At 40.6% G+C, this 27,604-nt stretch overlaps 1 long non-coding RNA gene across 1 annotated transcript; it reads left to right on the plus strand.

Moving 5' to 3' along the window:
* Window positions 1-1,029: 1,029 nt before the first annotated feature.
* Window positions 1,030-4,222, plus strand: LOC124042952. Its single transcript, XR_006840230.1, has 4 exons — window positions 1,030-1,384; window positions 3,088-3,198; window positions 3,393-3,537; window positions 3,962-4,222. It is a non-coding gene; the product is annotated as an uncharacterized LOC124042952 (long non-coding RNA).
* Window positions 4,223-27,604: the final 23,382 nt, after the last annotated feature.

A 27,604-nucleotide genomic window follows, 5' to 3' on the forward strand; every position in this document is an offset into this window, starting at 1 on the left:
CTAATGAGAAAGATTAACAACTCAATTGTTTCAAGAGCAATTGTTCCTTTCCCAGTATCTACTCTCAATGTTTGCTGCTAAGATTCTTAGTTTTATGGCACCATAAACAACACAAATCTCTTGGACAGTACCTGGGAGCACAATACTTTGCCAGACACACACCTACAGTAGCCTCCATTATTCAGCAGGAGAGAGTGGAGTGGTGGAGCTACATGGGATGGTATGCTGCAATGGTAGGAGAGAAGTGTAACGGATTGGATTAATATAATGTCACAGTGAGAGGCCATGGGTGCAGAATAATGTACACTCATTTACACTGGTGTTTCAGAATGTTACCCTGTTGGAAGGCTCAATAAGGGACGAACAAACAAACAATTTTACCTGCATGGGATGACTACGTCAGAGCCAAACAAAGGGAGTCCGTATCCCTGTATCCCTTCAGCTCTCCCAAATGAACTCTGCTCCTCTCCAGTTGTACATTTCTTTATCTAGCTTTCGTTCTTTATCTCTCAGCTCCTACATTGCAGTCCTGTTTCCAGTATCCCTCTTTTTCTTGTCACTTAACTCCAATCCTCTCTTCTCTGTCTCGTCCCCTCTCTCTTCATTTCAGTGCATCATGTGCGCTATGTCCGCCACATTTTCAGTAATAGGAAATAATGTTCGAACTGCACATGCTGGATGTCTCTCATGGGGAGGATGTTGGACTGGTAAAGAAATGCTCAATTTGCCACTGATCATAAACATTTATAGGTGCCCTTGAGCTGCTGGTGGAAAAGTAATTATTTTTAGAATTCGAGACTGGAAGACTTACTCTCTCTTCTCTAAAATGTACGTTATGCTCAACATTTTCGAACAGGCCCATTGCAAGTTAGAATGTTGCATTAACTTCAGTTTAACTTACTTAACCGGTTGTCCGCTGATGTTTTCATTATGAGACAAAGTATCCACAGGGAAGTAATATTAGCTCGACTTTCATTACGCTGGTCTCATATATTTATATCGTTTTGTATTTCCGGTTTGTATTTTCAATACTGACACAATTCACACTCGACATAAAAGCTTGCACAATATTTAACAATGCCCAAGCGTAACCGAACCACAGACCGAACATTGTCAGCTTTTAAGACGCAAGCACTTCCAGCTGATTCTGAGGAAACTTGCTTTGGTTGATAATGTTTGGCTATTGTTAACACATTGTACATTACTGTTGTTTGCCTATTGAGCAATGTGTCAGGAGATTGAAAATACAAACCGGAAATATAAGCCAAACAGAGCCATACACAGACTGGCACCCCCAAAAAGTCTGGTTAATAATACTTTCCTGTGGACATTTTATCTTCACTACCTACCGTCAAAAGTACCAGCAGCATGGACAAGCAGCAAGGTAAGTTCAAATATACAGTACCAGTTAAATGTTTGGACACACCTACTCATTGTACATTGTAGAATAATAGTGAAAACATCAAAACTATGAAATTACACATACGGAATCATGTAGTAACCAAAAAAGTGTTAAACAAAACAAAATATATTTTATATTTGAGATTCTTCAAAGTAGCCACCCTTCGCCTTGAGGACAGCTTTGCACACTCTTGGCATTCTCTCAACCAGCTTCACCTGGAATGCTTTTCCAATGGTCTTGAAGGAGTTTGCACATGCTGAGCACTTGTTGGCTGCTTTTCCTTCACTCTGCTGTCCAACTCATCCCAAACCATCTCAATTGGGTTTCGGACGGGTGATTGTGGAGGCCAGGTAATCTGATGCAGCACTCAATCACTCTCCTTCGTGGTCAAATATCCCTTACACAGACTGGAGGTGTGTTGGGTCATTGTCCTGTTGAAAAACAAATGATAGTCCCACTAAGCCCAAACCAGATGGGATGGCGTATCGCTGCAGAATGCTGTGGTAGCAATGCTGGTTAAGTGTGCCTTGAATTTGACATAAATCAGACAGTGTCACCAGCAATGCATCCCCACACCATCACAAACAGGCCACAAAGACACCGCAGTTGGAACTAAAAATCTCAAATTTGGACTCATCAGACCATAGGACAGATTTCCACCAGTTTATTGTCCGTTGCTAATTTTTTTCTTGGACCAAGCAAGTCTCTTCTTATTATTGGTGTCCTTTAGTAGTGGTTTGTTTTCTTTGCAGCAATTCGACCATGAAGGCCCGATTCACCCAGTCTCCTCTGAACAGTTGATGTTGTTAATTGTCGATTTCTGAGGCTGGTAACTCTAATGAGCTTATCCTCTGCAGCAGATATAACTCTGGATCTTCCTTTCCTGTGGCGGTCCTCATGAGAGTCAGTTTCATCATAGTGCTTGATGGTTTTTGCAACTGCACTTGAAGAAACTTTCACATTTTTTGACTGACCTTCATGTCTTTAAGTAATGATGGACTGTTGTTTATCTTTGCTTATCTGAGCTGTTCTTGCTGTAATATGGACTTGGTATTTTACCAAATAGGCTATCTTCTGTATACCACCACTACCTTGTCACAACACAACTGATTGGCTCAAATGCATTAAGAAATAAAGAAATTCCACAAATGTACTTTTAACAAGGCACACCTGTGAAATTGAAATGCATTCCAGGTGACTACCTCATGAGGCTGGTTAAGAAAATGCCATGAGTGTGCAAAGCTGTCATCAAGGCAAAGGGTGGCAACTTGGAAGAATCTCACACATGAAAAATACATTTTGATTTGTTTAACACTTTTTTGTTTACTTCATGATTCTATGTGCTATTTCATCGTTTTGATGTCTTCACTATTATTCTACAATGTAGAAAATAGTAAAAATAAAGAAAAACCCTTGAATGAGTACATGCGTGACTGGTACTGTAGTACTTTTGACTGGTACTGTAGTTTTGTACAACATTCTGGCTTGTTGAGACTGAATATCCATGGGGTAACCATGATAACAGTCTGATGTGTTAGGCAAGTGGAAAAAAATATATTTACGTCAGTCAGTGTCCCACAGGCTGCTGTAGGCCCAGTATTGATAAGGGAGTTGAGATGTGCTACAATAATCTCACAGCTTTATGATATCCCTCATATTTTTTGCCGTTTTTTATCCATATACAGGGCTTCGAAAGAACATTTGAAGATTCCTTTTCAGTATGTTATGCCCACTTTGAAATGAATTTATCATCACAGAGGGATGACGGTGGAAACAGCGGGGAATCACAGTAGGAAGTATGTTTATACCACGCTGAAATTAATTTATCATTCATATAACTCAATTGCCTTATTCCAACCACAATCCCTTGATGGTAGTCCAGTGGTCTGCATCTACAGCTTTCCTATCTCCTAAGTCATTACTTCTGTTGCTTTTCACTTGAATGTTAATAAGAATCACTATCTTGTGTGTTATTGCTGTTTTCACCTAGAGAGGAAAGCCAATAGCTACACTCTTGATCCATCACTGTATAACAGCAGCCTCAAGAGAGATGCCTAAACAGATGTTCGCACAGACCTTTAGAAACATCAGTAGAGTATCCTACACCTGACCTTCTATGAACCAGGCTGTAACAAGTAAGAGATTCCATGCACTTTTAGCACTTCGTAAGCTAGATGTTGTTTTTGACAGAACTATATTCCTTTCTCTGAGAAAAGCCTGGAAATGTACCTGCAATTTCATTTAATGACACACACAATGGAAAAAACATGACAGTGACATCTTCCGTAATGTCATTGAATTTGATTGAAAATGTTACTAAATGTAAGAAAATACATTCCAATTTTCAACTACTTGTCTTTTGAAATAAAAAATTACTTTGAAATGTATGTAAAAGTAACTGAGATTGTCACACCCTGATCTGATTCACCTGTCCTTGTGATTGTCTCCACCCCCTCCAGGTGTCACTTATTATCCCCGGTGTATATATCCCTGTGTTTCCTATCTCTCTGTGCCAGTTTGTCTTGTTTGCCAATTCAACCGGTCACTGTTTGTTTCTAGTCCTCCTGGTTTCAACCCTTGCCTGTCCTGACTCCGTACCCACCTGCCTGACCACTCTGCCTGTTCTGACTACCAGCCTGCCTATCCACTTTACTGTTTCGGACTCAGATCTGGTTTCTGACCTCTGCCTGGCCTGCCCTCGAGACTGCCTATCGTCTGGTACTGTTTGGACTCTGACCTGGTTTATGAACTCTCGCCTGTCCCCGACCTGCCTTTGCCTACTCCCTTTGTTATAATAAATATTGGAGCTCTACCATCTGCCTCCTGTGTCTGCATTTGGGTCTCTCCTTGTGCCCTTATAAAGATATTTGAACCCAGGTCTGGATTCTTATGTGAATGTCATTCCTACACTATCTAGAACGAAAAAGGGTTATTCGGCTGTCCCCATAAGAGAACCCCCCCCGAAAAGGGTTCTTCTATGGGGACAACAACAGAACCCCTTTGAAACTCTTTTTTTCCCCCTAAGAGTGTGTAATCTCTTGCTCTATTTTCTATTTTGGGTAAATCCATTTGAATTCAATCACTTTTTGACAGCATCCCTCCTGATTTAAACTGAACTTTCCATACATGTTTGCTAATGGATGAAGTGATCAGTGATTTTTGGACCTGAATGCCAATAAATTCAGTTGACTCATGTTGTATACCATACCATGTGATATCCATGTCTTTATCACTGGAAAAGATGAACGGTTGAGTTTGATATCATTTAAAAGCTTACAAACAGGGTTGGCAAATTATTTTATAATTTATTTTATACAAATGACATTTTTTATCCTTTAATGCCAATTATCTAAAAAGGCATAAACACGACCTGCAAGTGAATGCCGTTATGATTTAGATTATTGTTCCCATTCACCTTTCCTCAACTTTTGAGTTGTAAACAATAGGGAAATAAAAACTTGTATATTTATTTTTTTATTTCCCCTTTATTTAACCAGGTAGGCCAGTTGAGAACAAGTTCTCATTTACAATTGCAACCTGGCCAACTAGCCTACCTGGTTAAATAAAGGTGAAATAAAAATAAAATACAATAAAAAACACTTCAAAACCAAATGGAAGGTCCAGGTAGTCACAAAAATAGATGGATGTTGGTTAAATTGTGATTTTAATAAATGGAGCACATTTGGAGTTGCATTTTATTTCCTGCGTGGCAGGGAGCGGGTAATAGGAGTTGGGTTGGAAAGGACATGGAGCGCTGCTCCGTGAGCGATGAGCGGGATCTCCAACCGCTCAACTCCGCTCACATGCTCTGTCAGGAACATATGGGCCATTACTGTATCACACATATCTCAAAATATATCCTGTTATATAAAGTGCCTACAGGAAAGAATTCAGACCACTTGACGTTTTCCACATTTTCTTAGGTTACAGCCTTATTCTAAAATTGATTAAATAGTTTTTCCCCTTATCAACCTAGACACAAAATCCATAATGACAAAGCAAAAATAATTTTAGAAACGTTTGCTAATTTATTAGAAATTGAAAATTGAAATATCACATTTACATAAGTATTCAGACCATTTACTTAGTACTTTGTTGAAGCACCTTCGGCAGCGATTACAGCCTTGAGTGTTCCTGGGTATGACGCTACAAGCTTGGCACACCTGTATTTGGTGAGTTTCTCCCATTCTTCTCTGCAGATCCTCTCAAGCCCTGTCAGGTTGAATGGGGAGCGTCGCTGCATAGCTATTTTCTGGTCTCTCCAGAGATGTTTGATTGGGTTCAAGTCTGAGCTCTGGCTGGGCCACTCAAGGACATTCAGAGACTTGTCCCGAAGCCACTCCTGCATTGTCTTTGCTATGTGATTTTATTTATTTATTATAAAGTGACATTCTAAAATGTGCAGTTTTGTCACAACATAATGCCACAGATGTCTCAACGTTTGAGGGAGTGTGCAATTGGCACGCTGACTGCAGGAATGTCCACCAGAGCTGTTGCCAGATAATTGAATGTTAATTTCTCTACCATAAGCCACTTCCAACATTGTTTTAGAGAATTTGGCAATATGTCCAACTGGCCTCCCAGGTCCCTCCATGGCTGCAGTCCTGCCCAGTCCCGTAAAATCCATAGATTAGGGCCTAATTTATTTATTTCAATTGACTGATTTCCTTATATAAACAGTAACTCAGTAAAATCTTTGAAATTTCTGCATGTTGCGTTTATATTTTTATTCAGTATATTTATGACGAAATATTCTCTCAATGTGGACGCAGTTGCTGTTGTAAACATGGCAAGTACTTCTGATGAAATTCAAATAAAAATACTGCTAGCAGAAGGAAAAACGATATATAATGCATCCCCAATGAAAGAAAAACAACTTGAAAAAGCATGCAATTTAAAAACTGGACATTTATCTTGGATAAACTGGATAGATGCAGTTCCCATGCATTAGCCTCCAATTCCATCTCTGGACTGGAGGTAGGGTATGTACAGGCCTGTGATTTTAGAGGAACAGACAGTTCCTTGTAATTAGTCAGGAGAGCCAATAGGATGTTTGCAGAAGCAACAAGCTAAGAATAAAACATTCTGGGCAAAGATTTACCCAGCCATTTTTCAGAGGAAATATAATTTAAAGAGGTAGGTAAAACATATTGGAAAATAGATCAATATCAGTGTAAAATACTTAATCTAAGATTATTTGTAAAATTTAAAAAAAGACAGCTATGTGTTTTTCGGTTTATTTATTTTTTATTTCCCCCCAAAATGACACAGGCACGAAATGCTTGTCGATGAATTCACACCCTCACTTCTGATCCTTTCCTCAATGTCATGCACACACAGACAAATACACTACATTTCCAATCAACAACACACACACACACACACACACACACACACACACACACACACACACACACACACACACACACACACACACACACACACACACACACACACACACACACACACACACACACACACACACACACACACACACACACACACACACACTCACTCACTCACTCACTCACTCACTCACTCACTCACTCACTCACTCACTCACTCACTCACTCACTCACTCACTCACTCACTCACTCACTCACTCACTCACTCACTCACTCACTCACTCACTCACTTATGTGCACACACAGGAGCACTTGAGCCCCTCTTGAGGCGAGACGGATGGAGGAAATATGTCCTGTCAGTTCTAATTACTAGTATGGCTGTGGATCTCAAAGGTATCGAATTCCCTGAGGTAGACAGCCAGATATATTAACATATAGCTGGCCCGAGCTGGCACCAAAAAAAACAAAATACCACCAACGCCTGCAACTCATACATCATATGTATTGGATTGATTGCAACGAGCAGGCAGAATGCAGTGCTGTGAGACTCGTTACCGCTTGATTTCTCAGAATGCTACTAACGGCAAACTTGCTTGCATACATAAACCCACAATAATAAATCAGCATGTCAGTTTATTTCCTGTTGTTACCATGTCATGTGTCTAGGTTCTCCACTGAAATGAAAGATCGACCTATCAGGAGCATCGGGAACTATTAGAGTAGAAGAATATAGAAGGACTGGCCTATATTTCATTCAAACGTTTCACCTTAAATGGCAAACTAATACAATATATTCCATTTGAAATAACTTTATTAGACTAGATTTTCATTTGATTAAAAAAATATATATATAGATTGTATAATCCTGATTTAGTTACACATTTCAAATATGGACAATCCATGAATATTTTTCCTCAACACATTTATTTTAAAGACGGTTGTATTTAATAAATTAGATACATTGGAAGCAAATAAAATAATAAGAGTAATAAGAGCTCACAGATCACTGCACCTGTCCATAGCCCATCTGTAAATAGCCCATCCAACTTCCTCATCCCCATACTGTTATTTATTATTATTATTATTATTATTATTTTGCTCCTTTGCACCCCAGTATCTCTACTTGTACATTTATCTTTTGCACATCTATCATTCCAGTGTTTAATTGCTAAATTGTAATTATTTCGCCACTATGGCCAATTTATTGCCTACCTCCCTTATCTTACCTCATTTGCACACACTGTGTATAAACCTTTTCTCTATTGTGTAATTGACTGTATGTTTGTTTATTCCATGTGTAACTCTGTGTTGTTGTTTGTGTGGCCCTGCTTTGCTTTATCTTGGCCAGGTCACAGTTGGAAATTCGAACTTGTTCTCAGCTAGTCAACCTGGTTAAATAAAGGTGAAATGGAACATACTTACATACTGCAATTGTGACTCATTTATGTTACAGAAGTCGATGTGAGAACCTTATAAAGCAAATATTTCATCAAATGTCAGTTCAATTTTTCAATACATTCGATTCTTAAGGTCTTCTGTGGATTGAGAATAAAGTTATAGAATATTGAGATAAAAAGCAATGGTTTTCCACTGGTGAATGAAAAATGTAAAGGAATCCCATGTATTATGGTTCATCAGCTCTACACAGTGAGATTCCTCACTGTCACATGTTATGATATATTAGTCCTGTGTTTTATGGGACGTAGGTGTGAAAACATATGGAAGCGCAAAGAGGGGCTATGACCAGTTTCTGGGAATCACAAAGGAATTTCCTACGAAGGAATCCAAGCGTTGATAAATTAAATATTTCACCTGGCTCATTTTCTCTACAGAACATACATACAGAGCCTTCGGAAAGTATTCAGACTTTTTTCCATATTTTGTCACAGCCCTATTCTAGAATTGATTATATAACAAAATGTCCTCAGCAATTAAACACAATAGCCCATAATGACAAAGCGAAAAACAGGTTTTTAGAAATGTTTGCAAAATTACAGAAATACCTTATTTACATAATTATTCAGACTGTTCACTATGAGACTTGAAATTGAGCTCAGGTGCATCCTGTTTCCATTGATCATCCATGAGATGTTTCTTGATTGGAGACCACCTGTGGTAAATTTAATTGATTGAACATGATTTGGAAAGGCACAAGCCTGTCTATATAAGGTCCCACATTTGACAGTGCATGTCTGAGCAAAACCAAGCCAGGAGGTCAAAGGAATTTTCCGTTGAACTCAGAGACAGGACTGTGTCGAAGCACAGATCTGGGGAAGGGTACCAAAACATTTCTGCTGCATTGAAGGTCCCATCAGGTTCTTGGTCAGGGAGGTGACCAAGAACCTGATGGTCACTCTGGCATAGCTCCAAAGTTCCTCTGCTGAGATGGGAGAACCTTCCAGAAGGAAAATCATCTCTGCAGCACTCCACCAATCAGGCCTTTATGGTAGAGTTGCCAAAAGGCACCCAAAGACTCTCAGACCATGAGAAACAAGATTATCTGGTCTGATGAAATCAAGTTTGAAATCTTTGGCCTGAATTCCAATCGTCACATCTGGAGGAAACCTGGCACCATCCCTATGGTGAAGCATGGTGGTGGCAGCATCATGCTGTGGGGATCTTTTTCAGCGGCAGGGACTGGGAGACTAGTCAGGATTAAGGCAAAGATGAACGGATCAATGTACAGAGAGATCCTTGATGAAAACCTGCTCCAGAGTGCTCAGGACCTCAGACTGGGGCAGAGGTTCACCTTCCAACAGGACAACAACCCTAGGCACACAGCCAAGACAATGCAGGAGTGGCTTCGTGACAAGCCTCTGAATGTCCTTGAGTGAACCAGCCTACCAGTCCTTGAGTGAACCAGACTTTTAAACAATTGAACGCCTCTGGAAAGACCTGAAAATAGCTGTGCAGAGCTTGAAAGGATCTGCAGAGAAGATTTCGATAAACTCCCAAATACAGGTGTGCCAGGTGCCAGGTGCGTCATACCCAAGAAGACTTGAGGCTGTAATCGCTGACAAAGGTGCTTCAACAAAGTACTGAATAAATGGCCATTTAGGGGTATTGTGTGTAGATTGATGAAGGATATTTTAAAAAATAGAATAAAGCTGTTACGTAACAAAATGTGGAAAAAGTCTAGGGTTCTGACTACTTTCTGAATACACACACACACACACACACACACACACACACACACACACACACACACACACACACACACACACACACACACACACACACACACACACACACACACACACACACACACACACACACACACACACACACACACACACACATTGTTATTGATCATGATGACAAAAATTTGGGCATTGACAACTAAGATGGAAAGCTACTGAAGATGGTAGCTGACTCTATGGCCACTCCTATACACTATATATACAAAGGTAATTGGACACCCCTTCAAATTAGTGGATTTGGCTATTTCAGCTACACCGTTGCTGACAGATGTATGAAATCGAGCACACAGTCATGCAATCTCCATTGACAAACATTGGCAGTAGAATGGCCTTACTGAAGAGCTCAGTGACTTTCAACCTTGCACCGTCATAGGATGCCACCCTTCCAACAAGTCAGCTTGTAAAATTTCTGCCCTGCTAGAGCTGCCCCAGTCAACTGTAAGTCAAATTAAAATCAAATCAAATGTTATTAGTCACATACACATATTTAGCAGATGTTATTGCAGGTGTAGCGATATGCTTTGTGTTCCTAGCTCCAACAGTGCAGTAGTATTTAGCAGTGCAGTAGTATTTAAAAACAATTCACAACAATACACACACAGACTGTCAGCAATGGGCTGAAAGAGGCTGGACTGAGTGCTTGTAGGCATGCTGTAAGACAGGTCCTCACCAGACATCACCGAGCAACAACGTCGCCTATGGGCACAAACCCACCATCGCTGGACCAGACAGGACTGGAAAAGAGTGCTCTTCACTGACGAGTCGAGGCCTGTACTCTGGAGTGGGATCGATTTGGAGGTGGAGGGTCCGTCATGGTCATCATCGGACTGAGCTTGTTGTCATTGCAGGCAATCTCAACACTGTGGGTTACAGGGATGACATCCTCCTCCCTCATGTGGTACCCTTCCTGCAGGCTCATCCTTGACATGACCCTCCAGCATGACAATGTCACACTGCTCATTCTGTGTGGGATTTCCTGCAAGACAGGAATGTCAGTGTTCTGCCATGGCCAGCGAAGAGCCCAGATCTCAATCCCATTGAGCACGTCTGGGACCTGTTGGATCGGAGGGTGAGGGCTAGGGCCATTCCTCCCAGAAATGTCCGGGAACTTGCAGCTGTCTTGGTGGAAGAGTGGGGTAACATCTCACAGCAAGAACTGGCCAATCTGGTGCAGTCCATGAGTTAGATTTGGACCCCCCCTTTGTTCAGGGACACATTATTCAATTTCTGTTAGTCACATGTCTGTGGAACTTGTTCAGTTTATGTCTAAGTTGCTGAATCTTGTTGTTCATACAAATACTTATACACGTTAAATAAGTTTGCTGAAAATAAACGCAGTTGACAGTGAGAGGACGTTTATTTTTTTGCTGAGTTTATATATATATGAGATGAGTAAAGCAGTATGTAAACATTATTTAAACATTATTGAAGTGACTAGTGTTCCATTATTAAAGTGGCCAGTGACTCCAAGTCTATGTGTATAGAGCAGCAGCCTCTAAGGTGCAGGGTTGTGTAACCGGTTGGAAGCTGGCTAGTGATGGCTATTTAACAGTCTGATGGCCTTAGAATAGAATAGATAGAAGCTGTTTTTTAGTCTCTCGGACCCAGCTTTGATGCACCTGTACTGACCTCACCTTCTGGGTGATAGGCCATGGCTGATGTTCTTGATGATCTTTTTGGCCTTCATGTGACATTGGGTGCTGTAGCTGTCCTTGAGGGCAGGTAGTTTGCCCCTGGTGATATGTTGTGCATACCGCACCACCCTCTGGAGAGCCCTGGGGATGCGGGCAGTGCAGTTGTAATACCAGGCGGTGATACAGCCTGACAGGATGCTCTGAATTGTGCATCTGTAAACGTTTGTGAGGTTTTTAGGGGCCAAGCCAAATTTATTCAGCCTCCTGAATACGCTGCTGCGCTTTCTTCTCCACACTGTCTGTGTGGGTGGACCATTGCAGATCGTCGGTGATGTGTACGCCGAGGAACTTGAAACTTTCCCCCTTCTCCACTGCGGTCCCTTGGATGTGGATAGGCTAGTGCTCCCTCTGCTGGTTCCTGAAGTCCACGATCAGCTCCTTTGTTTTGTTGACATTGAGTGAGAGGTTATTTTCCTGGCCCTCACCTCCTCCCCGTAGGCTGTCTCGTCATTGTTGGTAATCAGGCCTGCTACTGTTGTATTGTCTGCAAACTTGATGATTGAGTTGGAGGCGTGCGTAGCCACGCAGTCATGGGTGAACAGGGAGTACAGGAGTGGGCTGAGCACTCACCCTTGTGGAGCCCCTGTGTTGAGGGACAGCCAAGTGGAGGTGTTGTTTCCTACCTTCACCACCTGGGTGTGGCCCAACAGGAAGTCCAGGACTCAGTTGCACAGGGCGGGGTTCAGACACAGGGCCCCGAGCTTAATGATGAGCTTGGAGTGTACTATGGTGTTGAATGCTGAGCTATAGTCAATGAACAGCCTTCTTACATAGGTATTCCTTTTGCCCAGATAGGATAAGGCAGTTTGCAGTGCAGTGGCAATTGCATTGTCTGTGGGTCTATTGGAGCAGTAAGCAAATTGAAGTTGGTCAAGGGTGTCAGGTATGGTAGAGGGGATATGATCCTTATCTAGCCTCTCAAAGCACTTCATGATGACAGAAGTGACTGCTACGGGGCGATAGTCATTTAGTTCAGTTACCTTTGCCTTCTAGGGAACAGGAACAATGGTGGACATCTTGAAGCAAGTTGGGATAGCAGACTGGGATAGGGAGAGGTTTAATATGTCCGTAAACACTCCAGCCAGCTTGTCTCCATGTTCTCTGAGGACGCTGCTAGGGATGTCGTCTGGCCCGGCAGCCTTGCCGTCAGTTAACAAACTTAAATGTCTTACTCACGTTGGCCACAGAGAAGGAGAGCCCACAGTCCTTGGTAGCGGGCCACAATGGTGGCACTGTGATATCCTCAAAGAGGGCAAAGAAGGTGTTTAGTTTGTCCGGAAGCAAAACGTTGGTGTCCACGACATGACTGGTTTTCCCTTTGTAGTCCATGATTGTCTGTCGATCCTGCCACATATGTCTCATGTCTGAGTTTGAATTGCAACTCCACTTTGTCAAAGTACTGACATTTTGCCTGTTTGCCTTACAGAGGGAATAACTACACTGTTTGTATTCGGCCATATTCCCCGTCACCTTGCCATGGTTAAATGCGGTGGTTCACACTTTCAGTTTTGCACGAATGCTGCCATCTATCCATGGTTTCTGGTTTTGGTAGGTTTTAATAGTCATAGTAGGTCCAACATCACCTATACACTTCACAATGAACTCAGTCACCTATCCATGTATTTGTCTATGTTATTCTCAGAGGATGCCCGGATCATATCCCCGTCCATGTGATCAAAACAATCTTCATGCATGGATTCTGATTGGTCAGACCAGCATTGAATAGACCTTAGCACAGGTAATTCCTGTTTGAGTTTCTGCCTATAGGAAGGGAGGAGCAAAATGGAGTCGTGATCAGATTTGCTGAAGGGATGGTGGGGTAGGGCCTTGTAGGCATTTCGATAAGTTGAGTAGCAGTGGTCCATTGTTTTACCAGCACGAGTACTACAGTCAATGTGTTGGTAGAACTTTGGTAGCATTTTCCTCACATTTGCATTGTTAAAATCCCTAGCTACAATAAATGCGTAAGATGTTGCTGACAGATCTGGCAGTAGATATGGCAGAGACGTCTAGTAGCGGCTCAGCTGCGAAGTTGTAGGCCACACAAGCTCAAAGAATGGGACTGTCAAGTGTTGAAGCGCGTAAAAATCATCTATCCTCGGTTGCAACACTCACTACCGAGTTCCAAACGGCCTCTGGATGCTAATTCAGCATGACAAATGTTCGTTGGGAGCTTCACGCCTCTGCGCACAAGCCTAAGATTACAAGCTTTGGCTGGAATGCCAAGCGTTGACTGGAGGGGTGTAAAGCTCACCGCCATTGGACTTCGGAGTTGTGGAAACACGTTCTCTAGAGTGATGAGTCACGCTTCACCATCTGGCAGCATGACGAATGAATCTGAGTTTGGCGGATGCCAGGAGAACGCTACCTGCCCGAATGCATTTGGTCAATTGTAAAGTTTGGAGGAGTAGGAATAATTTTGAGGCTGTAATCGAACACAAATGCTGATGCTCCAGATACTCAACTAGTCTAAAGAAGGCCAGTTTTATTTCTTCTTTAATCAGAACAATTGTTTTCAGCTGTGCTAACATAATTGCAAAAGGGTTTTCTAACGATGAATTAGCCTTTTAAAATGATAAACTTGGATGGTTGGTCATCTGAATCAGGATTAGTTTGGCAGCTGCGGTGAAAGAGGAGCGATTACGATAGAGGAAACCAAGTCTAGATGTAACTGAGAGAAAGACAGTGTATGGTGTAAGTTATTATAGATGCAAACACACACACACACACACTATATGTAAATGTTTTTAAATGTATGTAAATTGTATGGTCTTTTGTCGGTAATATATTTTTCATTATGTGCAGGACCCCAGTAAGACGAGCTATCATTGGCGTCGGATAATGGGAATCCTAATCAAATCAAATAAAACACTCAGCAGGTAGATATGACAGGGCCGTTTTCATTATGGTTCCACCATCCTGGTTTATGGGGACTGCAGTGGAATCAAACACCCACACAGCCGCACCAGTATCGTCGTATTTCCTTCCTGTAAGACTGGATTCCACCGGAAGCAGCTTTTCAGCTTTGGAATGATCTGCCTATGGAATACGTAAGATACCATATGTAGGTGGTGGTCTATGATCTCTACAGTAGAATGAAACCCCCAGACTACTGGAGTCATATCCCACACAAAAAATACTACAGTTTACTATAAAATACTACAGTACTTACTGTAGAATCACATAGTAAACTGTATTATACTGTAGAATACTATACTACACACTGTATTATCACTCGATCATGTGTAGTACTTACTATAAAATGTTGTAGTATACAATAGAATGCTAGAGTAAAAACTACAGTATTATCCTAAAAAAACTGTAGTAAATACAACAGCAATGTCTGCAAAAACCCGACACTTTTAAAATGATAGTAAATGCCCATTCCCCTCCCCCACGTCGCAATTTGTGCCACTAATAAGTGAGAAACCTACATGCCAAGTATAGACCATATATTGTATTCCCTACATATTATAGAAAAGAGCAGAAGCTCTGAACTATCAGTTCAGATACCAGTCCTACCTACCCACAGGATATGTGAGCCATGACCAGCCTTTCAAAGTATTTAATGGCTACAGATGTGTGCTATGGGGTGATAGTCATTTAGACAGGTTACCTTTGCATTCTTGGGCACAGGGACTATGGTAGTCTGCTTTAAATATGTCGGTATTACAGACTGGGTCAGGAGGAGGTTGAAAATGGTCAGCATGCTCGGTGTATGCGTCCTGGTAATCCATCTGGCCATGCGGCCTTGTGAATGTTAACCTGTTTAAAGGTCTTACTTAAATTGGCTATGGGAGAGTAAATCTTAGAACATATTCCAGTCTTTACTAGCTAAACAGTCCTCCTGTAGCTTAGCATCTGCTTCGTTAGACCACTTCCATATTGGGTGTGTCACATTTTCAACCTCTTCCCGACCCAGTACTTACTGTTTGAGTTTTTGCTTGGAAGCAGGAATCTGGAGGATGGTTATGGTCAGATTTGCCAAGGAGGGTGAGAGAGAGCTTTGTATGCATTTCTGTGTGTGGATAAAGGTGATCTAGAGTTGTTTCACCTCTAGTTGCACAGGTGACATGCAGTTAGAAATGAGGTAATGCAGATTTCAGTTTTCTTGCATCCACTAGGAGCGCCGCCTCTGGATGAGCATTTTTTTGTTTGCTTATGGCCCTATACAACTTGTTGAGTGCAGTCTTAGTGCCGTCTACAGTTTATCATGAGGTATTCTAACTCAGGCAAGAAGAACCTTGAGACTTCCTTAATTAGCATTAGAGATTGTGCAACAGCTGTTGTTAAAAAAGAGACACACATCTCCCTTGAGCTTACCCGAAGCTGTCATTCTGTCCTGCCTATGCATAGAAAAACCAACTAGATGAACACTACAATTCAACATTTTGGGGTCACTTAAGAAATGTCCTTGTTTTTGAAAGAAAATCTTTTTTTTGTCCATTAAAATATCATCAAATTGATCAGAAATACAGTGTAGACATTGTTCATTTTATAAATTAATATTGTAGCTGGAAACGGGTGATTTGTAATGGAATATCTACATAAGCGTGCAGAGGCCCATTATCAGCAACCATCACTTCTGTGTTCCAATGGCACGTTGTGTTAGCTAATCCAAGTTTATTATTTTAAAAGGCCAATTGATCATTAGAAAATCCTTTTGCAATTATGTTAGCACAGCTGAAAATTGTTTTTCTGATTAAAGATGCAATATAACTGGCCTTTAGACTAGTTGAGTATTTGGAGCATCAGTATTTGTGGGTTCGATTACAGGATCAAAATGGCCAGAAACAAATAACTCATCAGTCTATTCTTGTTCTGAGAAATGAAGGCTATTCCATGCGAGAAATTGCCAAGAAACCGAGGATCTCGTACAACGCTGTGTACATCTCGCTTCACAGAACAGCGCAAACTGGCTCTAACCAGAATATAAAAAGGAGTGGGAGGCCCCGGTGCACAACTGAGCAAGAGAACAAGTGCATTAGAGTCTCTAGTTTGAGAAACAGATGCCTCACAAGTCCTCAACTGGCACCTTCATTAAATAGTACCCGAACACCAGTCTCAACATCAACAGTGAAGAGGCGACTCCGGGATGCTGGCCGCGATGCTGGCCTTCTATTCAGAGTTGCAAAGACAAAGCCATATCTCAGACTGGCAAATAAAAAGAAAAGATTAAGATGGGCAAAAGAACACAGACACTGGACAGAGGAAGTCTGCCTAGAAGGCTATCCGTAAATTTAATTTAAAAAAATAAAAAATGAAATGTGCCATCTGGTTTGCTAAATATAAGGATTTTTAAACGATTTACACTTTTACTTTTGATACTTAAGTATATTTCATCAGTTACATTTACTTTTGATACTTAAGTATATTTAAAACCAAAGACTTTTACGCAAGTAATATTTTACTGGGCGACTTTTACTTGAGTCATCTACTTTTCGTTTACTTGAATATCTTTACTTTTACTCAAGTATGACAATTGGGCACTTTTTTCCACCACTGAGAGTAATGTCTGCAAAAACACAAGAGTAAATATTACAGTATACTATAGTCCACAAAAACGCCATAGTAAATACTAAAGTATAGTACAGTCCGCAGAAACCCAACAGCAAATCGTACAATCCACAAAAACACATATACTATAATGTATACTGCTATTTTCTTTTACTACAGTATTTATTCTATCGTTAATTGTATAATACAGTATACTACAGTAAATAGTACAGTGAATATTACAGTAAAGTCTGCACAAACACTACAGTGTTTATATTATACCAAGGTGTTTTTGCAGATTTACTGTATACCTTCTTTTGTGGTCTACAGCTAATGAACAAAAAACACATTGTGGATTTGACCTTATATGTATGTCCGGCACAATAGTCAACCAATCCCTCATTTCACTTTATGCATACACTGTTGAGACGGTGGGTTATCACCTAATTGCATTCTAATCCCATTTCACAAAAAAACATTACAGTTTAAATCATCCCAACTTCCAAAAGTTGTTATGGTTGTTATAATTTAATTTCATTATTTTCTTACAAGTCTCAATGCTAAATTTGGCAGTTGGTCATAACTGGCCTCGTTGCCACCAAAACAAGCCTCAAAGTACAGTACACTCTCCATTCACATTCATACAGCTCATTGAATGCCTCCCAAGGCCTATCCTGACTAAATATTGATTTCAGTCATCACACAAATTGAATAGTTTCCACAGAATGAGTTTACATTATAAGAGAGGAAGGAGGCCTTTCAAGGGCGATTTTCCTTGTGGATGTGTAATGAGGCTTGGAGGTGTGTATGGCAGAGGGAGAAAGAAGGCATGTTGACCATTGAAACACATCAGCGTCACACGTGTTTTGTCTTCAAGTGTTGTGTGTGTGTGTGTACGTACATGTACATGCATGCGTGAGTGTATGAGTGCGTGACAACTTGCATGTGTGCAGTTGTTGATGTGAGTGTTTATCAGCTGGCATAAGAATAACGGTGTCTTTGAAAAGCGAGACAACAGTTTGAGCAAATGAGTGTTCCAGTTTCACCTGGGGCTATGTCCCGCTTTGGGGAGAAGAGACAGTCAATCTCCCCTCGGCAAGGACGTGTGACTGATGTGTTAGTGATGTTGGGAGAACATCGGTTTGACACTGTATGTGGTGTGGTTGCAGAAGAACAGTATGTTATTTTGTGTGTGTGCGTGCGTGCAGTTGAGCTCCCAGATATTTGAGGAGCATGAATGCCGCTGAGCTTCTAACCACTCAGTGAACTTATGAAGCTCAAAGAGGGACATTTCACAACCCTCAGCATCCAAGTTCCACACGGAGCTCAACTGTTTGTCTTCTCTCAACCAAGCTGGGTTTTAAGAAAGTAACCCCTCATTGTCTCCCCCTGTTTTATCATTGCATTGTGATTCAAAAAGTGTCATCGGTGTGATTTATGACCTCAGTGTGCTTGGGTAGGCTGTTTGGTGGTTTCAGCCAACTGCATTTAGGACCAGCGTGGACACCAAAGAGAGTATGAACAGAGGCAGCTGTTGTCTGTGGGTGTTGTGCAATTTCTCCAAGTTGTAAAAACAAGCAGAGCAGAAACTGGCTACTCTAAATATGACTGATGTAGCTGGCAAGTTAACTGCTGTTTGACTTAAAAGAATAAAAAAAATATTCCCAATGCTGCGCTAGTAGTGTAACTGACATGTAACGTTAGCTAGGGTTTCATCCCATCGCGACTGAAGTTCTGTCTGAAGTTATTGAACTAGCTAGCTAGCTACTGTAACTACAGTGAATTTGGAAACCATTCAGACCCCTTGACTTTTTCCACATTATTGTTATGTTACAGCCTTATTCTAAAATGCATTAAATTGTTTTCCCCCTCATCAATCTACACACAATACCCCATAATGACAAAGCAAAAACAACGAGGGAAACATATGTAATAACACATTTACATAATTATTCAGACCCTTTACTCAGTACTTTGTTGAAGCACCTTGGGCAGTGATAGCCTCGAGTCTTCTTTGGTATGACGCTACAAGCTTGGCAGACCTGTACTTTGGGAGTTTCTCCGATTCTTCTCTGCAGATCCTCTCAAGATCTGTCAGGTTGGATGGGGAGCGTCACTAGACTGCTATTTTCAGGTCTTTCCAGAGATGTTCAATCGGGTTCAAGTTCAGGCTCTGGCTGGGTCACTCAAGGCCATTCAGAGACTTGTCTTAAAGCTACTCCCGCATTTTATTGGCTGTGTGCTTTGGTTGTTGTCCTGTTTGAAGGTGAACCTTCGCTCTGGAACAGGTTTTCATTAATGATTTCTCTGCACTTTGCTCCATTCATCTTTCCCTTGACCCTGACTATTCTCCCAGTCCCTGCCGCTATGTGCCTTTCTAAATCATGTCCAATCAATTGAATTTACCACAGGTAGACTCCAATCAAGTTGTAGAAAAATCTCAAGGATGATCAATGGAAACAGGATGCACCTGAGCTCATTTTCGAGTCTCATAGCAAAGGGTCTGAATACTTATGTACAGTTGAAGTCGGAAGTTTACATACAGCTTAACCAAATACATTTAAACTCAGTTTTTCACAATTCCTGACATTTAATCAGAGTAAAAATTCCCTGTCAGTTAGGATCACCACTTTATTTTAAGAATGTGAAATGTCAGAATAATAGTAGAGAGAATGATTTATTTCAGCTTTTATTTCTTTAATCACATTCCCAGTAGGTCAGAAGTTTACATACCCTCAATTAGTACTTGGTAGCATTGCCTTTACATTGTTTCACTTGGGTCAAACGTTTGGGGTAGTCTTCCACAACCTTCCACAATAAATTGGTTGAATTTTGGCCCATTCCTCTTGACAGAGCTGGTGTAACTGAGTCCGGTTTGTAGGCCTCCTTGCTCGCACACGCTTTTTCAGTCCTGCCAACACATTTTCTTTAGGATTGAGGTCATGGCTTTGTGATGGCCACTTCAAAACCTTTACTTTGTTGTCCTTAAGCCATTTTGCCACAACTTTGGAAGTATGCTTGGGGTCATTGTCTATTTGGAAGACCCATTTGCGACCAAGCTTTAACTCCTGACTAATGTCTTGAGATGCTGCTTCAATATATCCACATAATTTTCCTACCTCATGATGCCATCTATTTTGTGAAGTGCACCAGTCCCACCTGCAGCAAAGCACCACTAAAACATGATGCTGCTGTTTCATCAGACCAGAGGACATTTCTCCAAAAAGTATGATCTTTGTCCCCATGTGCAGTTGCAAACCGTAGTCTGGCTTTATTGTGGCAGTTTTGGAGCAGTGGCTTCTTCCTTGCTGAGCGGCTTTCCAGGTTATGTCGATATAGGACTCGTTTTACTGTGTATATAGATACTTTTGTACCTGTTTCCTACAGCATCTTCACAAGGTCCTTTGCTGTTGTTCTGGGATTGATTTGCAGTTTTCGCACCAAAGTACGTTGATCTCTAGGAGACAGAACGCGTCTCCTTCCTGAGCGGTATGACGGCTGTGTTGTCCAATGGTGTTTATACTTGCATACTACTGTTTGTACAGATGAAAGTGGTACCTTCAGGCATTTGGAAATTGCTTCCAATGATGAACCAGACTTGTGGAGGTCTACAATGTTTTTTCTGAGGTCTTGGCTGATTTCTTTTGATTTTTCCATGATGTCAAGCAGAGGCACTGAGTTTGAAGGTAGGACTTGAAATACATCCACAGTTACACCTCCAATAACTCAAATGATGTCAATTAGCCTATCAGAAGCTTCTAAATCCATGACATTATTTTCTGTAATTTACCAAGCTGTTTAAAGGCACAGTCAATTTAGTGTAGTTCTGACCAACTGGAATTGTGATACAACACCCAATGAAATAGCAGTGCGCCAAATTCAAAAACAGAAATACTCATAGTAATAATTCATAAATCATACAAGTGTTATACACCGGTTTAAAGATCAACTTCTTGTTAATCCAGACACAGTGTCAGAAATAATCTGTCTGTAAACAATTGTTGGAAAAATTGCTTGTGTTATGCACAAAGTTGATGTCCTTACCGACTTGCCAAAACTATAGTTTATTAACAAGAATTTTGTGGAGTGGTTGAAAAACCAGTTTTAACTTCTTAGTGATCCCTTCGCGCGCCAATCCCGTTAACGGGATTGATTTGACAACACCCAGTGAAATAGCAGTGCGCCAAATTCAAAACAGAAATACTCATAATAATAATTCATAAATCATACAAGTGTTATACACCGGTTTCAATATCAACTTCTTGTTAATCCAGCCACAGTGTCAGATTTCAAAAAGGCTTTACGGCGAAAGCAAACCATGCTATTATCTGAGGACAGCACCCCATCAAACATACACATGAAAACCATAATTCAACCCGCCAGGCACAACACAACAGTCAGAAATAACATATAATTCATGCCTTACATTTGAAGATCTTCTTCTGTTGGCACTCCAATATTTCCATTAAACATCACAAATGGTCCTTTTGTTCGATTAATTCTGTCGTTATATCCCCAAAAATGTCAATTTATTTGGGCGTTTGATTCTGAAAACACACCGGACTACAAAGTATCTAATAAGTTACCTGTAAACTTGATCCAGACATTTCAAACAACTTTACTAATACAACTTTAGGTATTATTTAACGTAAATTATCGATAAAATTTAAGACGGGATAAACTGTGTTCAATAGCGGATAAAAACGGGCTTTCAGGTCACGCACCTCTATCAAACAGTACACTTCACTCGACCCCTGTTCTGAACTGCCCTACTTCTTCATTTCTGAAAGGAAAAATATTGACTTTTGACATCCAGTGGAAGCGATTAGAACTGCAAGCAAGTGCCACAGTCAGTATAGCAATGTAACATTGATCTGTCAGTTTCCCTAGCTAATTCCCTACTCTTCACACTGACACGGTATAAACAGCTCTTCAGGCTTCACTATACTAATCCAGCGTTACCAGGATCAGATAGTGACAGGTGTCCCAGCAAGTGTCTGACAGCCAAAGAAGACCAGTCTACAGAGCTCAGGTGAATTTTGCAGTCTATTATAACATACATTGAGTGGATACCAAGTTCCATCTTGAGTTGATGGGTATGCTACTGTCTGGGATCTCTGAATAATGGTAATTTCAATAATCTCCTCTCACCTCCACTCTCCAGTCCTCTCCACTCCTTTCCAGTCCTCACCTCTTTAAACCTCTCTCCTCCCCTCCTCTATCTCATCCAATCCCCTCCCATCCCCACCTCTCTCCAGTCCTCACTTCTTTAATCCTCTCTCCTCCCCTCCTCTATCTCATCCAATCCCCTCCTCTCTCCAGTCCTCTCCTTTACTGTCATCTCCTCGTCTCCTCTACCCTCCTTTACCCGCCCCTCCTCTCTCCCGTCCTATCTCCTTCTTCCTCTCTTAGATTCTATTCTTGGATAATATAATGTATGAATGTACACCAAGGTAATTCTTTGTCATACCTCATCTGAGCAGGACCAGATGGTGACAGGGGTCTCAGCAGGGTCAGATGACCAAGGAAGACCAGTCTGTGATGGCACTGAGATTAACTTTTGCAGTTACAACACTTTATTTTCTCTGCGCAGCAAACACTGGACAAGCCAGAATCTTCAAAGAATGAAACTATTTTAAGGCATTCTGACAAACCTCTGAAGTTGATTTCCAAACTGTAACAAGGGTTGATAGGATTTTCCCAATGGCACAAAACATGTAAAAAAACAAATGTGAGGAGGACCTGGGAGACACTACTGATGATGATGATGAATGGATACAGATATGTTTCCAGTCATGTTCATATATTCTCAGACATAAATAACTGCAGTTTAAGACCATCCATAGAACGTACTATATGCCAGTGAAACTGAATATCATGCACTCAGAAATGTATTTCCTCTGCTGGAGGTGTAAAACACAAAAGCAGACTAATTTCATGTGTTATGCTCTTGTGAAGGCTGGCTGAAGTCTGGCAAAGAGTACTGTGGATGCTACCATGATAAAAAATATTTTTTTGGGGGGGGGGTATGATATTTGTGCGTCTATAACTTTCTCACTCTCCATTATTATTGATTAATTCAGAATTATCCATCATGGTAGCACCCACACTCATGTAGAAGTGTTTAGAAACAAATTTATGGCCTAAAATGTACTTTTTAGTCCACCAGCCACTGTGGCAGGTAGATTTAAAAATCTACCAGCCACTGAAATCTTTTACCAACCAAAATACATTTTCCCCGCTAAAATTACACCAACAAAACACAAAAGAATGGATGATCATGCTTTGTAATGTTTCTATTACTAGTAAAAAGTCATGTAGAATATTGTCTAATTTCATTATTTTTTTAAACTGAAATATCACAGATGAGACAAACATTTCATCTGCCCCTTTAATGGCAGAACGTTACCATGGTAATGTGACTCCAGTCATGTTTGTGCCTGTAAGAGAGCGTTGTCTTCTCTTCCCTAGCAGTTGAAACTCAATCATTGAAAAAGAACCTAGCTTGTGAACAAAACAACATAAATAGCCAAGAAACACACAACGTTTCATAGGACATAAGACACAAAAGTAGACTTTTGTTTCAAGTAAATTAGACCCATTTTTATTTCTTTGTGTAGGGCTTCTAAAAATGAATCTTTTAGATCTTCACTTGCACACAGACCCAGCCTGCCAGTGTTGCAGCGCAAGGTGGTATAGGATATATAGGATTCATAGTTCTTTGACTGTGTGCTATTCATTTACCAGCTATGAAACAAAAGGCAATACATATTTTGAAACAGCTACTTCAGCATTTATTTTACTATAAATGTGATCATACTTTACTATTTTTATTCGCAAATGTGAGTGAATACACTGTGGATACACTGTGGAGCCCTGACCACCTGCCAACATGGCTAGTGAAATAAACATCTTACCCGCCAATGCCAACATCTAAACGCATTTGGTAGGTGTTCATTTTAGTCCCTGAAAATATTAAATTCTTATTTAGAAAATGACCCAAAAAGGGTCATATTACATTCTGTATAAATTAATAAAATGAGCTTTAGATGCCCAAAAATTCTGAGGGAAGACCCCCAGACCCCCCCCCGCCAGGTTATAGCCCCCTCACTTCTAAAAAACAAAGGTGTGTCCCTGTGTATGCCCATTGATTCATAAATATTATAATTTATAAATGTCTCAAATGGTTTGTTCAACTGCTGTGCCCCATCCGAACCCAACATATAAGCTTGTTTTACTCCTTTGTTTCCAAACAATGTCATTTTAAACAAACACTGTATAACCACAAAACATGGTTAAAACTATAATTTTGATAGCATGGATGGTCAGTCTGTTCATCCATAGCTCTGTCTATGAATTTGAGAGTGGTTACATCCCAGCTTGCACATGTGGGTCCTTGGAAACTGTGGTGTGGGAATGTATGTTTTTGGTCTGACATTGGTTGTGGGAACGATGCTGACAGGTAAAACTGAATTACTATTATTTTTTGCTTGTTCTGGAACATTTATTTTTAGGTTGCAGAGAGGTTCTGAGAACGTTTTACTCTGGTTCCTTGAATGTTTTCCTGGGAGCTTTAATGAGAATGGAAATTATAGGTTATTTGGAGGTTTTTCCATAACTTCCTTAAAACCTTTACTGAATGTTTCAATAAGACTGTTAATAACACTTCTAGCTTATTTGGGGTTAACGTTTTGAACTCCAAACACAGATAGGACACATAAAACGGTTTGGGAATTAATCATCATCATACAAACTCATAGATTTTTTATTGCAACATGGCATCATTGAGATTTTAATTTAGAATCTTCTGTTCTCTATCCATGGAATTAGTCCACTGAAGCTTTTCATTTTTTTCTATTCAACCAGACCCCATTTCAAAGAAAACAAGCACTCATTAGGATCAGGTGTGACACACATTAATACGCTTAAACAAGATAGAGGGTAGAGAGAGTTTTGTTGCTGCTGTGAACAAACTGTACATGTTTTTGAAATAACATTCTTTGAACATTCTCTGAATGTTACTGAAGTGTTCTTATGGTTTTTAAGGAATGCTTTCTTAATGTTCTGAGAACAGAATTTAGACCCTATTAATTTGTATATAAAAAAATATTTCCCAGAATATTGCCAAGAACTGACATAAAAGAGAACCATACATTATTTTAACGATTTTGAGAACTTTCCCAGAATGTGGTAAAAATATTACATGGGAATTTCTGCAAATTAGGTGCTGCACACAGTCATCTTGTTTTCCGTCAACTTCTACATAGAAATCAAGAAAACGACTATTGTCTGGGTGTGAACTTCACAGTGATCAACGTTCATACACTTTGGGTAATTTAAGTGAACTAGCTATAAGGGTAGCCCTGTAGGCAAGGATGGAAATGGTCCATCTTGTTCCATGAAATATACATATTTTCCTCCCATTCGTCCAACCTAACCCATTTATCATACAGTACAGTACCGACATGTGGTTCCCATGTTCCGTGTGAAGGTAATTGGAGGTGTGAGCAGAGCTAAGAATTTAAGAAGGGAAAGGATAAGACAGGGAAGGAGGTTGAGGTGACGAGCTGAATGAAATCATTCCATGCAGCTCAATATGATGTATTTCCAAAGCCCTTTCACGTAGGTTATGTAAACAGAGGCCGTGCAGGAGAGGGTGCGTGTGTGTGCGTGTGTGTGTGTGTGTGTGCGTGTACGGCAGCCACAGGCAGCCAAGGTAGCTCTCCACAGGGCTGTTGTAAGAAACTGAAGATACATCGACCAGATCTTATCAGCCGCCCCCAAAAGAGCCCCAGGCAGGGATCCTGCAGTATCCACAACCTACCACCCAGTCACCTTAAACCTCAGGATGCAGCTTGACAGACAGGCTGTCATACAGCCTGGCTGACAGGGCTCATAATGGTAACAGGTCTGTGAATTGGGATTCATAAAATGTATATTTGTGTAGGGGTATGGCTTATGTGTTTGTGACTGCAGACATATGTTTGGGAATAAATGTGACTCTTGTCTCATTTTGTCTCAACATTTTGATTTGGACTTCAGTTGAAATCAATTTGTAATTGTGACTAAAGATAATAGTCATTACTGTCACGTCCTGACCATAGAGAGTCCTTATTTTCTATGGTGGAGTAGGTCAGGGCGTGACTGGGGGGTTAGTCTTGTTTATTATTTCTATGTTGGAGATTTGTATGATTCCCAATTAGAGGCAGCTGGTAATCGTTGTCTCTAATTGGGGATCATATTTAAGTAGTGTTGTTCCCACCTGTGTTAGTGGGATATTTAATTTTGTATTTTGAGTAAGGGTATGTAGCACCTCTGTAGTCACGGTTCGTTGTTAGTTTATTTCTTATTGTTTTTGTTAAGTTTCACTATTAATAAATGATGTGGAACTCAACATTCGCTGCGTCTTGGTCCGTTTCTATAAAAGATTGTGACAATTACATCTATTCAGAATGTGTCATTATGGTCATTACACCAATTCGGTTCCTTTAGAGAAGTTTAACATTCTGTCATAAAAAGCACATGTTCAACTTAATAAACATATTTCCCCATCTCAAGTAACAGGGTTGACCATAACAGGGTTGACGATTTCATCTTAAATCAGCCATAAATCCCCTTGTTACATGGGGAATGGAAGCTTATTGTTTGCAACAAGGTGTCTCCATTGAGTACGAGCTTTAAAAGAAAATGTAATACTCTGAGCTCCAAAAGTATTAGGACAGTGACATTTTGTTGTTGTTTTGGCTCTGTACTCCAACAATTTGAAATGGTGTAATGACTATAAGGTTAAAGTCCAGACTCTCAGCTTGAATTTGAGGGTATCCTCATCCATATCGGGTGAACCGTTTAGTAATTACAGCACTTTTTGTACATGTCCCCCCATTTTAGGGGACAAATTAAATTATGTGTATTAAAGTAGTAAAAAGTATTTGGTCCCATATTCCTAGCACGCAATGACGACATTAAGCTTGTGACTGTACACATTTGTTGGATGCGTTTACTGTTTGTTTTGGTTGTGTTTCAGATTATTTTGAGCCCAATAGGAAATAACAGTAAATTATGCCATTTTGGAGTGACTTTTATTGTAAATAAGAATCTAATATGTTTTCTAAACCCTTCTACATTAATGTGGATGCTACTGTCATGCAGGTGAAAGAGGACCCAAAAGCGACTTAACAGAAACAGAGTTTATTTAAATCCAAACAGGGAATAACAAAAATCCTCTAGTCTGTAGAGGGGAATAACTAGAGAAGCGGCCACAGACTGCAGGTCGCTTCGGGTAGGCGCAGGCCGTAGTTGATAGAGCCACCTGCTCACACGCAGCATCTGATGAAGGCAAAAAACACGACAGGACAGGGCGAAACACAATCACAGCATGGTGAATACAAAACAAGGAACCGACGGGACAGGAACGGATCACAAAGGAATAAATAGGGACTCTAATCAGGGAAAGGATCGGGAACAGGT

Source organism: Oncorhynchus gorbuscha, linkage group LG09, assembly GCF_021184085.1.
Source record: "Oncorhynchus gorbuscha isolate QuinsamMale2020 ecotype Even-year linkage group LG09, OgorEven_v1.0, whole genome shotgun sequence".
In the NCBI taxonomy this organism is placed as follows: domain Eukaryota; kingdom Metazoa; phylum Chordata; class Actinopteri; order Salmoniformes; family Salmonidae; genus Oncorhynchus; species Oncorhynchus gorbuscha.